General features: G+C 42.9%; 1 protein-coding gene and 1 non-coding gene across 2 annotated transcripts in view; both read right to left on the minus strand.

The window, feature by feature from the left end:
- Positions 1 to 15,350, minus strand: part of C5H12orf42 (chromosome 5 C12orf42 homolog) — a 174,497-nt gene that overhangs the window by 106,433 nt on the left and 52,714 nt on the right.
- Positions 8,162 to 8,234, minus strand: TRNAK-CUU (transfer RNA lysine (anticodon CUU)). The gene has a single exon. It is a non-coding gene; the product is annotated as a tRNA-Lys (tRNA).

Genomic DNA, 15,350 nt, shown 5'->3' on the forward strand with positions numbered 1-15,350 from the left:
CGCCAGCAGCAGTGACATGGAACTTTTACAGAAAACATAGAGTTGAAAGATAATATTCAAGATTTTCTAATCTCAAGCCTTTATGTAACAGAGAGATACATTTTAGCTCAAAGAGTACAGGTGACTTTTCCAAATTGACTCAGTTGATTAATAGTGAAAACAGAAGTCCTCACTCCTGAGTCAACATAGTTGCTCAGTCGTGTCTGACTCTTTGCGACCCCATGAACCACAGCAGGCCAGGCCTCCCTGTCCATCACCAACTCCTGGAGTTCACCCAAACTCAAGTCCATCAAGTCAGTGATGCCATCCAACCATCTCATCCTCTGTCATCCCCTTCTCCTCCTGCCCTCAACCTTTCCCAGCATCAAGGTCTTTTCAAATGAGTCAGCTATTCGCATCAGGTGGCCAGAGTATTGGAGTTTCAGCTTCAACATCAGTCCTCCCAGTGAACACCCAGGACTGATCTCCTTTAGGATGGACTGGTTGGATCTCCTTGCAGTCCAAGGGGCTCTCAAGGGTCTTCTCCAACACCACAGTTCAAAAGCATCAATTCTTTGGCACTCAGCTTTCCCCATAGTCCAACTCTCACATTCATACATGACCACTGGAAAAACCATAGCCTTGACTAGATGGACCTTTGTTGACAAAGTAATGTCTCTGCTTTTGAATATGCTGTCTAGGTTGGTCATAACTTTCCTTCCAAGGAGTAAGCGTCTTTTAATTTCATGACAGCAATCACCATCTGCACTGATATTGGAGCCCCAAAAAATAAAGTCTGCCACTGTTTCCACTGTTTCCCCATCTATTTGCTATGAAGTGATGGGACTGGATGCCATGATCTTAGTTTTCTGAATGTTGAGCTTTCAGCCAACTTTTTCACTCTTCTTTTTCACTGTCATCAAGAGGCTCTTTAGTTCTTTTTCACTTTCTGCCAGAAGGGTGGTATCATCTGCATATCTGAGGTTATTGATATTTCTCCCAGCAATCTTGATTCCAGCTTGTGCTTCATCCAGCCCAGCGTTTCTCATGATGTACTCTGCATATAAGTTAAATAAGCAGGGTGACAATATACAGCCTTGATGTACTTCTTTGCCTATTTGGAACCAGTCTGTTGTTCCATGTCCAGTTCTGACTGTTGCTTCCTGACCTGCATATGTGTTTCTCAAGAGGCAGACCAGGTGGTTTAGTATTCCCATCTCTTTCAGAATTTTCCACAGTTTCTTGTGATCCACACAGTCAAAGGCTTTGGCATAGTCAATAAAGTAGAAATAGATGTTTTTCTGGAACTCTCTTGCTTTTTCGATGATCCAGCAGATGTTGGCAATTTGATCTCTGGCTCCTCTGCCTTTTCTAAAACCAGCTTGAACATCTGGAAGTTCACAATTCACGTATTGCTGAAGCCTGGCTTGGAGAATTTTGAGCGTTACTTTACTAGCGTGTTAGATGAGTGCAATTGTTGTACCACAGTTCCAGCACATCCTTCTACGTTATAATTTCTATCAGCAGACAGCTCCAACTTCCACCAGGCACTGGTAACAACACCTAGAAATAGTCACTGCCTTCCAGCCTCCTTATCTTAACTCCCTCATGCCTCAAGTTGTAGAGCCTAAATCCTCCCCACTTCTCAGCATATTGCCCTTTACTAAATTCTTTTCTGTGAGATGCCCACTTCTTAAAATATCCTGATGTTTTATTTGTTTATGTATTGACTGAGAGATCCTAGTTCCCCAACCAGAGACTGAACCCAAGCCTCCTGCATTGGGAGGTCAGAGTCTCAACCACTGGACCACAAGGGAAGTCCCTGTGAGACTCTTTTAAATGTGCCAAATATTTCTTTCTGGATCCTAGTTATAGGACCAGTTATCACTATATGATTCTCCAATCATATTTTCCCCTGCCTTGAAAACACAAAACTTCACTTTTCAAAATTTACACCAGCACTTTAAGGGCAACTAATGGAATATCTTGATTTTATCTTGTGTTTTCAGACATTTCTTTAGGAAGTGCTGTAGCCTGGATTTCTTTGGGTTTATTTACTTGGGATCCTCTCATCTTCTTGAACATGCAGGTTTATGTCTTTCACCAAATTTGGGGAATTTCCAGTCATTATCTCTTCAAATAGTTCTCTGTGTTACTCTGTCTCCTCTCCTTCAGGGACTTCAACCACCCTTGGTTATCATCGTGTGTGTCCCCCAGGGGTTTGTTGGGTTTTTTTTTTTTTTCAGTCCATTTTCTCTCCCTTGTTCAGACTGGGGAAATTCTGTTGACCTGTCTGAATACTTGGATTTTTAAGAAGAGAGAGATGTGAAAAAATCTTACTAGAAATGTATGTCTGAGGCATTTCCCTGAAAATTCATAATATACTTTTCTTCCAGAGCTCTATATACAACTGCTGCTGCTGCTGCTAAGTCGCTTCAGTTGTGTCTAACTCTGTGCGACCCCATATATACAACTAGATTCTTATTTTCCTGTCATGATTTAACTGTTACTTGTGCAGGAAGTAGCTCCAATTTTATTTCCTTTATTGATCTTTTCACAATCTGTACTGATGTTGTTTATAGGTTTTTAGTGGTTTCTTTTCTGCTTCCTTCCCTGGGGAGCCAGCTTTCAAGGGCAGGGACCATACCTTGTTCACTACTGGTTTGCACAGAGTTGGCTGTCTGCAAATATCATTATGAACAAAAAGTGAATAAATAGATCTACTACCCCTTATATATCCAAGGAGAAACAACTGGCAGGTCCACATATTTTAGTGATGGGGCTGAAGTTGGACCAAGAAAAAGATAACACCTATGTTCACAACCTGGAAATTTTAATCTCCTGGGGTGTGTAACCTCCAAAAAGGGGAGCCCATTTGTGGCCCCTTCTTACCCAGATATGCCTAGAAGTCTTAGTAAAATCAAATTTAACTGGTATCCAAAAATTTTTCAGACTAAAAGATTAATACAAATCTTTAATTCCAGTCTGTTGAGGAAAGACGGAAGAAGGTTTAGATTCATCGCTGTTGTTGCGTCCGACTCTTTGCAACCCCATGGACTGTAGCACACCAGGCTTCCCTTCACTATCTCTTAGAGTTTGCTCAAGAGATAACTCCTGTCCATTGAGTCAGTGATGCTAACTAACCATCTCACACAACAAATTCCTTAAAAGCCTTTTCGCCTGACTTCCTCCCCATCTTCTCCCCTTCCCTCCCTGCTTCTCCTTACTCTCTCCCTTTCCTGCTCTCTCCTATATTGCAACACAGTCCTCCATTTCTCCCCACAACAAGCCCCCAGAGCCCTCCTCCACACCAGCCGGCACGATAGGCTCCCTCGCCCTTTCTTCTCTGCCCTCCTTGACATTGTCATTTTTCTTCTTCTCTTGCTCTGCATACATTTTGGATTTTTTTTTTTTTTTTTTTTTTGGTCTGCTTCTTTGCCCTCCCATCACCCTGCTCTGATATACAAGGCCAAGAAGCTCCCTGGAGAGGGCAGAATCTTCCTTGCTGGTCAGTTTGAAGAGGAGACCAAGTGGGTGGAGGCACAAGAAAGGATGCTCACCCTGGAAGGAAGGGGAGGGAGAAGAATGCCGTGCAAAAGAGAGGTGACAAAAAGCAAAAACAAGTCCATTCCCCACATCACAATGACATTCGGACAGACAAGGACAAGATGCCATCGTAACTGTACCTGCTGGTTCATTTCACAGCTTTCTTTCCCCTCCCTAGCCGCTCCCCTGTCCTCCATGCATTTCTCCCTCTCTGTTGTTTTGTCCTACAAGGTTTCAATCAGGGTTTTCCAGCCTATGAATGATAAGAACTATGCACTGTGGGCTCAGAACAGAAACTGCCATTTTATTTCCTCACTGTGAAGAAGGCACAATTCAGTAAGAAACTTAAAACACAGCCTAGAAGTATTTATCTCACTGTTGAAGGTAATGGTTTAAAAAAAGCTTAAATGAGGGCTTCCCTCAGGGGCCCAGTGGTTAAGAATCTGCCTTAGCTGGGAACATGGGTTCACATCCCACATGCCATGGAGCAGCTAAGCCTGTGCACCACAACTACTGAGCCTGTGCTCTGGAGCCTGGGAGCACAACCCCTGAGCCCAAGTGCAACAACTGCTCACCCTAGAGTCCGTGCTCTGCAAGAAGCACCACAGTGAGAAACCTGGGCACCGCAGCTAGAGAGAAGTCCCCATTCGCTGCAACTAGAGAAAGCCCACAAGTAGCAATGAAGACCCACTGCAGCCAAAAAATGCGTAAACAAACTGGCTTCAAGCTATGAAAAAGCATCAGCGGAGGTTAGGATCCTAGGCTCTGGAGAGTGACTGAGCTATTTCAGCCCCACCGCTTAGCAGTGGCCTAAGCCCCTATCCAGACGCTGAGCATCCCTGACGCCAGCTACTCTGTCAGGAAATGCAAAGGATAATATGCTGCCCCAGAGGGGTTCTCTGAGGGTGAAATGAATACTTCAGGTGAAGTGTTCAATCAATACCTGGCAGATAGTCAAGTTCAACGAACTTTAGCTGTTGTCATGGCTGTTGTTGAATCACACATAGGCTGACTGATCTTATCAGTCAAACAGGCCAAAAAGGGTTGGGACCAACATTTGCCTATCTATCTAAGCAAGGGCCTTATCGGATACCCCTCAACATGTCCTAACTGGCTTTCATTCAGTCTTCGCTCTGGTTTACATGTGAAGGACAGCAACGTGCAGCTTTTCACTCACAGGAAATCATGCAGAATGTAGGGCCCACAGGACACCGTGAGTTTCCCCGGGGGCACAGAGGTACAAACAAGTACTTTACACACTGAGAGAGTACAGGAGCCCACCTTCCAGAGGGGCTGGGCCAATGGTCCCAATGGCCGGGGCACTCATAGAAGATTCCAGTCCTTTTGTTCTCTCAGACTTCCACAGAATTTAAGTGGTGGGAGGTGGGGGCGGGAGGGAGGGGCCAGAGAGGGAGGGTGGCCAGCACAAAGCCTAGAAGTCACCATGAGTAAAGGCGACTTGCTATATTAATCCGTGTAATTAATCCAGCATGCTAAGGAAGAGTCTTCACAGAATCGAAACTTGTGTGGTTTTGATCCAGGGAGATTAGAAAACACTGTTGCTTTTACTTGCCAGTGCCTCCTTGGCTTTGTGCTAGAGCTGTGTTCTTCGGAGTCCAGTAGGAACAAAGGAGGAAGCATTTCTGTGAGCACGGGGAGCACGGGCACGTTGACAAACATCCTTCTTCCCCTCCCCTTCTGGGAGACCCTTCCTGAATTTCCTAAGAACTAAGCCCAGGGTTTGTGTTTGCATTATTTTCCTCCAAAAGCCAAACGACTGAAAATTCCACCCCTCCTCCACCCAGTCTGTACTGTCAACCCATGAAAAGTGGTTTTCACCCAGGCCTGGGTGGATGGCAGACCCCACCCCAAGCTCTTTGCAAGACAGCAGCGAGAATGACGCAGAAGCTTTCATGGTTCCAGTGGGAATCACGGCTTCTTCAGGAGAGGAAGTAGCCTGAAAGTATCCTGTCAGAATCCGAGAGTCTTCTCACACGTTTTGTGAGAAGACCGGGAGCCTTTGGAAATGGTAGAGAAAGAGCAAGAAAGCCTCCAGGAAATGCAAACTTATCTGGGCGAGGCCTAGTCAGGCTTCATCCACCTCTGGTGGGCTATGAGGTAATTCTTAAGACTGACATGAGATACATCTGAGCAAACAATGATATTCTGAAGCCATTTCATCTCTCCTAATTATACTTGGGAAAGTGAAAGTGAAAATGGCTCAGTTGTGTCTGACTCTTTGCAACGCCATGGACTACACAGTCTGTGGAATTCTCCAGGCCAGAATACTGGAGTAGGTAGCCTTTCCCTTCTCCAAGGGATCTTCCCAACACAGAGATCAAACCCAGGCCTCCTGCACTGCTGGTGGATTCTTTACCAACTGAGCTATCAGGGAAGCCCAATTATACTTGGGAGGAGCAAACATAAGTCTTCCCCGGAAGCCTCCAGGATCTATGCTACAGGGGTCTCTAACCTTGGGAAGACTTTTCCAGCCAGTGGATTGTGCTGAAGCTACCCTCAGTGCCAGCAGAATGGTGGTAAGAGGTAGCAGTCACAGGAAGCTTCCCAGGGCATGTTTAGGGACTGAGAAGCACTTCAATCTCAGTTCTAGAAAAAGAGAGAACCATGGTTTGCCAGTGAAGTGAGATGAGTGAGGAGAACAAGACCCCAGCTCTCCCTCTCCCCTTCCTGACCCTTCTTATAGTTCTCCAGGCCATGCTCCCTAAGCTACTGCCCAGACTGAGGCCAGCAGGAGAGCTTCCAGCTGAATGCCAAGGTCACCCAGCTACTATTAGTCAGTGTGTGAAAGTGAATGTGTTAGTCACTCAGTCGTGTCCTACTCTTTGCAACCCCATGGACACAGCCCACCAGGCTCCTCTGTCCATGGGATTCTTCAGGCAAGAATACTGGAGTGGGCTGCCATTTCCTTATCCAGGGGATCTTCCTGACCCAGGGATTGAACCCAGGTCTCCTGCATTGCAGGGAAGATTTTTTACCATCTGAGCCACCAGGGCTCATAAAAAAGCTGAAAGTTTATGAGGCCTCACCGTTAGAAATAATTTTACACTCCCCTGGCTTTTCTCACTGTCGTTCCCCTGTTCCCAGCATGGTGCTTGGTGCAGAGTCAGCATTTAATAAATATTTGAACTGTGTCATAGAATTCATACCAGCCAGCTCTCTTGTCTTTTGATAAATTCCCAATTTCTCTACTAAATTATAAGATCTTCAAGGATAATCACATTGACAGACTTATCCATGTGTCCCCCTTCCCCCACCAACACCTAGCAGAACATCCAGAACATGGTAGGTTTTAGTAAGTGGTGGTTGGCTCTGTGGTCTGTGGCACAATCTCCTTACATGCAGTCTTGTCATAGGGGTCTCTGGACAGCATGACTTGTGTTTGCTCATGTGTGTGTTTGTGTTTGTGTGCATGGACACACACATACTCTTGTCTGCATTTACATCTGTATTGGTGTGTACATGTAGGGTTTCCCTGGTGGCGCAGATGGTAAAGAATCTGCCTGGATTGCAGGAGACCTGGGTTCAATCCTTGGTTTGGGAAGATCTCCCGGAGAAGGGAATGGCTACTCACTCCAGTATTCCTGCCTGGAGAATTCCATGGACAGAGGAACCTGGTGGGCTATAGTCCATCAGGTCATATACATATCTTGCTCTGAAAGGAGCAGCACCAAGGAAAGTTAGAAGTGGGAGGCCATAAGTTTTGGCTAGTTATCAACCCTACTATCTGCAATTTTTTAAAATATGTATTTCTATAACATTCTGCTGACTGACCCTCTGGGTTCTTATCAGTTGATTGAAAATATTCAAAAACAGATAATAGATCACCCGGTCTCCTCCTTCTCTTGCTTTATAGCTCAGGAGACTGATCCAGAGAGGTTAAACAGCTTGCCCAAGGTCACACAGCAGATGATGGAGCCAGGGCCTCACATCCTTTCACCTCCTTGAGTCTCAGCAGCCTAGTTTGAGCTCTATGACTCTTGAAAACCTACTTTTGCTAAAGTTACCAAATGGTCCTAGTTGTCAAATTAAATAAGCATCCCTAGTACATTTCTTTTTTGTCTTTCTTTACTATTTTATGCCAACTAGACTTCTCCCTCAAGTTAAAACCCATGACCTCCTTTAAATGTTGCTAACAGTCATGCTAATGGTCATCGGCCATGTAATGGGGAACAAGCACATTGCAAGAACTTTATTTTGTGACCCTTATCCCCCACAATAAACTCTAGCAGTCAGATATGATTGTCCTCATTTTTTAAAATTTATTTGAGACAGAAAAGATGTGGTATACCTTCATCTTTCAGAGCTGGAGTCAAAGATAATGGAAAAAGCTAATACATTACAAAGTAGCATATGTGTATGCCTTTTTGAATTATGGCCATTACTATCAGAATAACTAATAATAGATAAGCTTCAATGTATCACTAGTTGCCTCTGGAGACTTGAAAAAGTTATGGAGGAAGTGGCAACTACTGGTTTTGAATGTAAATTCTTGGATACTATTAGTTAACATGTTTAAATAATAATAAAAGTTTATAATTTCAAAAAAAGTAAATAAATGAAAAAAATAAAATTTATTTGGCTGTTCTGGGTATTAGTTGCAGAACATGGGATCTACTTCCCTGACCAGGGATTGAACCTGGCCCCCTTGCATTAAGAGAGCAGAGTCTTAACCACTGGACCACCAGGAAAGTCCTATGATTGTCCCTATTTTAACTTAGGAATACTAGGAGAAGTGAGGATGAGGAACTTGGCCAAGGTCACACAATTCATCCATGGTTAACTTGAAATTTAAACTCAAAAGTCAGCCTGTGGATTGGGTACTTCCCACCACAATTGGGAAGTACCAAGGAAAATGAGAAGTGGGAGACCATAAGTTTTGGCTAGTTACCAACCCTACTATCTGCAATTTTTTTAAAATATGTTTCTATAAGATTCTGCTGACTGACCCTCTGGGTTCTCATCGGTTGATTGAAAATATTCAAAAACAGAGAATAAATCATCTGGTCTCCTCCTCCTCTTGCTCCTCCACAATTGTCAGCTCCTGCCTCTTTCTCACCTTTCTTGGTCACATGCCTTCTCAGTTTCCCCCTCCTTTCATGTCCCTGAAATATTATCCCTCTGAGTTCCAGTCTCAGCTCTCTTTCTTTTCCCTTCTTTTGATCATCTCATCCACTCTCAAGACTTTCTTACAACCCCTGAATGACTCCATAACCTTTTCCTCAAGCTCAGACCTCTATTCTAGGTCACAAACAAATAAAAGCTCTATATACAGATCTACTTCAATATATGTATCTGCTAAGGTCCATTGCACATAATTGTCTCCTTTCCTAACTTCTGCTCAGTTCAGTTCAGTCGCTCAGTCATGTCAAACTCTTTGTGACCCCATGGACTGCAGCATGCCAGGCCTCTCTGTCCTTCACCAACTCCCGGAGTTTACTTCTGCTCAGCTGATAAGAAATTTGGTTTAGCTTCATGATATTTCAGTGTCTTTTCTCCTCATGCCACTTGGGTTTGGTTTATTTAAGGCAAAAATAGCAAACTAATCCCTCCTTGTTATTTTAACTAAAGGTATATTTGTTACTTTTAACCAAAGAGTTAACACACGCTGCAAGAGGAACACTCCACCTGTCAGCTGAGGCAAGGTCCCAGTTGCTCAGGAGGCCAGTCGCGACTCCAAAAACTCCTTCTTCATCACTATCATCATCCTGGGCCTGGCATCTGATCTCATGATCATGGTCAGAAATGGGAAATCAAATGCTGATTTTGATTTTGGCTACCATCCATGGGGTCGCATAGAGTTGGACACAACTGAAGCAATTTAGCAAACACGTAAAATAGACAACTAATGAGAGCATACTGTATAGCCCAGGGAACTCTACTCAGTGCTCTGTGGTGACCTAAATAGGAAGTAAATACAAAACACAGAGGACATATGTATACATATAACTGATTCACTTTACTGTACAGTAGAAATTGTACAATACAACGCAACATTGTAAAGCAACTCTACTCCAATAAAAATTAATTTTAAAAATTCCCAGATGATTTGTATATACAATAAAGACATAAAACACACTTTTATCTAAAGAATAAAATATCTTTCCCATGGTATAGGAGGCTGATCATGACCCATCATCTATTTATCCCTTTCCCAACCCCTGATCTCAAAGGGCTCCCTCTGTAATCTGTTTGACAAATTAAGGAACATGAGGCATCAAAAATCTAAAGAGGCAATTCCCTGTCTTCTTCATCCTGGCCACCCTAGGGCCTAGCACAGTCCCTACCTCACAAGACACATGCTGAGTCAAACTGAACTGGATCAATGAACCCTTTAAAACACAGATTTCTGAAATAATACAGTACTACATTCATATTGCATCTTTCATCCAGGTATGGTCTAAACGGAACAAGAAACAATGCATGGAGAAAAGACAGTCAGTGTCATGAGCTAGACGCGTCTTACAGCTTCAGACATGGAAGATGTCATCATGGGGCAGGGGAGGTGGGGACGTGGTCCTGCCTGTGAAATCCTTGCTGCTCTCAGTTAATTTACCACCTGAAGTCAAACCCATGCTCTATATATTAAAGCACAACCCCCACCTTTCTTTTGTTTAAGAAGAGCAAACTTTCACCACAAAGATACAAGAACAACAAATATTGATCTTCTTGACGGATGGTACACCTCACACCACAGGCCACTCAAGCATCTGCTCGTTACCACCCAGCCCTCCCCTTTGTGGAGAAATCGTGCCAAGCGGCCTCCTGTGTTGAGCGACTGCAGATCGCAAATATTTAAAAGAAATAAATTTCTCTGAATGAAAGCACCTTTCTTTGTTCTTCAGCCCCCTCTCCTCCCAAGTCATGTTGATTCTGGGGCTCTGCATACTGCCAGCACCTGGACTTTCAATTGTTTGCTTGCCAAGATCGCTGTGGTTTCCTTGCTTGGTTTTAGGAACCATTATAAGTACAGTAGCCAATGAAGGTGTGTTTTCTTTCTCTCCTGGCAATCTGTAGGGGAAGCATGGGCTTCAGGACACCTAGCAGCAACTGTTATTAGAGTGCAAGGGAAGAGGGGTACAAAAATTGGAACTCCTCTGTCTGAGCACTTGTCTCCTAGGAGGATGAGAAATGGACCACCATTGCAGATCAAAAGGAAAGGACTGGATTTCCTCAATAGCCTTAGTATTTGGCAGAGAAATTTTTAAACCTGGTTTTTCTGAAATCCAAAACCATTCTTTTTTTTTTTAATTAATGAATTTATTTTGGCTTCATCAGGTCTTAGTTGCAGCACTTGGGATCCTTCACTGCATCATGGGTATCTTCCGTTATGGTGCACCAACTCTCCAGTTGTGGCTCTTGGGCTCTGGAGTGCAGAGACTCAGGAGTTGTGGTACGCAGGTTTAGTTGCTCTGAGGTATGTGGGGTTGTAGTTCTCTGACGAGGAATCAAACCCACATCCCTTCCATTGAAAAGAGGATTCTTAACCACTGAACTACTTGGGAAGTTTCCAGAACCATTCTTTAACTGAGCATGAAGACTTGCAATCAGAAATAAGTATGGAATTTCAGTGAGCAGAAATTCAAATTGTGACTGATGGTGGCCACTTAGAATATTACCCCAAGTGTCTAAATACAAATACTGAATAAAGCTACTGTTTGACACTAAGCATCACCCACCATTCAATGGAGTAGGGTGATGCCCCATGTGATCTTGATTGCTGCTAATCTCTCTCCACTGAGCTATGTTTCAAGGTAGCATTAGAGTTAAGTAAACTTCAGCCAAACCTTGTGATCAAGTTGGCATTGATGACAAGCTGGGTGTAGGGACAAGTGGTCGGTGTAAAGCTTTAGCTTTTCTCTTACCCAAAGCTGACTTCTCAAAGTGTTGCAGCCTCTGTTAATACTACCAATGGGAAGTATGTTTGTTACTTTTCATTGCCTATATATCTTTATTCTACTCCCAGAAACAGTTATTGGGAATCTACACAGCTCAACATTCAAAAAACTAAGATCATGGCATCTGGTTCCATTGCTTCATTGCAAATAGATGGGAAAACAATGGAAACAGTGACAGGCTTTATTTTCTTGGGCTCCAAAATCACTGCAGATGGTGACTGCAGCCATGAAATTAAAAGACACTTGCTCCTTGGAAGAAAAACTATGACCAAACTAGACAGCATATTAAAAAAGAGACATTACTTTGTCAACAAAGGTCCATCTAGTCAAAGCTATGGTTTTTTCAGTAGTCATGTACGGAGGTGAGAGTTGGATTATAAAGAAAGCTGAGCACCAAAGAATTGATGCTTTTGAACTGTAGTGTTGGAGAAGGCTCTTGAAAGTCCCTTGGACTGCAAGGAGATCAAACCAGTCAATCCTAAAGGAAATCAACCCTGAATATTCATTGGAAGGACTGATGCTGACGCTGAAACTCCAATACATTGGCCACCTGATGCGAAGAACTGATTCATTGGAAAAGACCCTGATGCTGGGCAAGATTGAAGGCAGGAGGAGAAGGGGATGACAGAGGATGAGATGGTTGGATGGCATCACCAACTCAATGGACATGAGTTTGAGCAAGCTCCGGGAATTGGTGAGGAACAGGGAAGACTGGCATGCTGCAGTCCATGGGGTGGCAGAGTTGGACACGACTGAGTGACTGAACTAAACTGACACAACTCAAAATCTTGATCCATACAGTTTAAGTGAGTGATTCCCCTAAACCTCAGGGATAAAACAGATGCTCAGATCTGACACATCAGCACATTACAATGCTATTAGCTGCAGGGTTTGAAGTTCAGAACCAAAGTGATATAATGAGATTTCATTGAGGCAACCAGGGTCAAAGTTTGACAGTAAGAGACTGCAGGGTCTGGAGTGGCTACAGCCATCTCATAAACACAAGACAAGTGTCTGCTGACTTTAAATTACTTTTTGGTGAGACAGCTTGAGTTGGGTGAGCTCCACTACTTTGCCAATTCTGTCTGGTTCTTAGAGACTTGTATTTGTGATATGAGGATCAAAATGCAGTCTGTGGTCATGGAATAGTCTATTTCACCTTGGGGAAAACTGATCAGTTCTGATAAGGGTTGTACTGATAAGAATGATGTGCACTTCACCTTGTTGACACATTCCCTAACCAGTTGAGCCAAAAAGTCCTAGGTAATTTACTCATTCCAAAAGTGAAAGATAAACTACAAACCCTTACAACTAAAATAAAAAGGTATTTTGGTCTTGTCAACATACAGAGTGAGCCATGGAGTAAGGAGCTGAAACCAGCCTCTCTTTGGGGGCTAGATTAGGAAGATCACCAAGGAATTACATAACAAGTATTTTGAATTATATGAAAATCATTAAGCCACCTTCATTTTCTTATAAAGCCTCCATAAATTACAAGAAATATCAGAGGAAACATGACAAAGCCACTATTTAAATTTAAATTTAAAATGAAATTTGGATTTACATAGAATGGATTTGCACAGAGTCAAATATTTTTAGGAAAATTATTCTATAAAAATCATCAACTCTAGATGTACTAAAATTTATGTTTCAAAATAATCTATCATAAATGTATCTTCGTATTTCACTCTCCATAAAATACACAGTTTTAACAAAAGTTGCATCAGCAGAAAAACTCTCCTGAAAACCGAAATTTATCAAAAGTTATTGGCAATCTTGGCTATCCATTCATATTTAATAGTAAGGCACTAAGAGGCTGACTGCAAACTCTGGACTCACTGGAAGCCTTGTTGATTACTGGGCTTCACTGTGGCATGAGTCAGTTATCCTGTCCTTTCCATGAAAGACTCCTCAATGTCAGAATGTGAGGGTTTTTCTCTGGTTTCTCCAGAGAAGATTCCTCCAAAGCCCAGCCTGGGAAATAGTTGCTTGGTTGATGGCACTCAGGGAACAGAACAGGAGAAAGGGTTACTTTCTAAATTTCAGGAAACCCCTGTTTGGAGATCCCACTTTATCTCTGAGGCCAGTGTCCCTCTCTAACTTAATTTTACTGGATAATAAATCTTTCCTTGGAAGGAAAGCTATGACCAACCTAGATGGCATTTTAAAAAGAAGAGAGATCACTTTGTCGACAAAGGTCCATCTAGTCAAAGCAATGGTTTTTCCAGTGGTCATGCATTGATGAGAGTTGGACCATAAGGAAGGCTGAGTGCCGAAGGATTGATGCTTTTGCACTATGGTGCTGGAGAAGACTCTTGAGAGTTCCTTGGACTGCAAGGAGATCAAACCAGTCAATCCTAAAGGAAATCAACCCTGAATATTCATTGGAAGGACAGTTGCTGAAGCTCCAACAATACTTTGGCCACCTGATGTGAAGAGTCGACTCACTAGAAAAGACCCTGATGCTGGAAAATATTGAAGACAAAAGGAGAAGCGGGCAGCAGAGAATGAAATAAGATAGCATCACTGATTCCACGGACATGAATTTGAGCAAACTCCAGGAGATGGTTGGGGACAGAGGATCCTGGCATGTTAGAGTCCAGGGGTCTCAGAGAGTCAGATACAACTTAGTGACTGAACAACAACAAAATCTCTGTCCTGATTCTGGAGGTTGAGCTAAGGAAAAGCAGAGCCCTGCCTCCAAACTGTCACCAGCCCCTTATTTTAGCCCTGCTTTAGAAAATATGTGAAACCTTCGAGTTCCTGTTTTCTCAGAGGTAGATGAATTGACTCACTTCTCCTTGTAGGACCCCTGTGTAGACTTGCACTGGGAAATCACGCCTCCTGTGACTTTTTAACCAACTTCACAGCTTTCAAAAAATTGTTGAAAATGCTTACTTGATATTGTCTTCTCTCTTTGTCTTTGTTTTTTATCCTTGTGGGTGAATGTTTCTGTTTTAAAGCAGTGCTTCCCAATTTTTTCAGAGTCACAAGGGACAAAAAAACATATAACATTTGTCAGAAAGTAGTAAAGGCAACTCTTCTTACCCTCATCCTCCCACCTAAGAGAAATACCTCCATAATGAGTCACTTAAGTCACAGAAGCTTGAACCCCAGACACATTCACCCTGGTCCTTGGTGACCAGAGAAAAAGGAGCATCTACCCCAATCAGTGAAACAAAATCACAGTGAAGACAAAGGGGATAATCTAAAAAGAAACTAACATACAGTTTGGCAGGACAGTACAGCACAGCACTGAAGACCATAGTGCCTGAGCTGGAATCCTGCCCTCCACTTTTTACTGCATCTCTGATCCTAGGGAAATTGTTCTATCTCTCTTGATGTCAATGCCCTCATCTGGAAAACAGGATTTAAGAGTAACTCCTGTTGCTATGAATGTTTAAGGGAGAATGTAACTGCAAAGTGCCCAGCACAGAGTTGGTGAAACAATGAGTGGAGGAAATACTGATAAGGGTTAAAACGAAAAAGACAACATTCACAAAGAAAAAAGATAGAATCTTAGGGAAAAAAAACATTAAACAGAGAATAAAAGGGATCAGAGCCACAGTTTACAAACACATAGATCCTTAGGCCCCCACCATCCACAAAAATACAGAACAGATGGATAGAGATATATAATATATAAAACAGGATATGTGTATAAATATATATATATATTTAAAAGAATATATACTGGAGAAGGAAATGGCAACCCACTCCAGTATTCTTGCCTGAAAAATTCCATGGACAGCGGAGCCTGCCAGGCTACGGTCCATGGGGTCACAAAGAGTAGAATACGACTGAGCCACTGCACACACTTACGTACAAATATATATTTGTCAAGAGTATCTGAGTTCCTTTTATGTGACAGAGGTTCTAAGAGTTAGTTTGTTTTCAGGAGAGGAACAA

Source organism: Bos javanicus, chromosome 5 (genome assembly GCF_032452875.1).
Source record: "Bos javanicus breed banteng chromosome 5, ARS-OSU_banteng_1.0, whole genome shotgun sequence".
Lineage (NCBI taxonomy): Eukaryota > Metazoa > Chordata > Mammalia > Artiodactyla > Bovidae > Bos > Bos javanicus.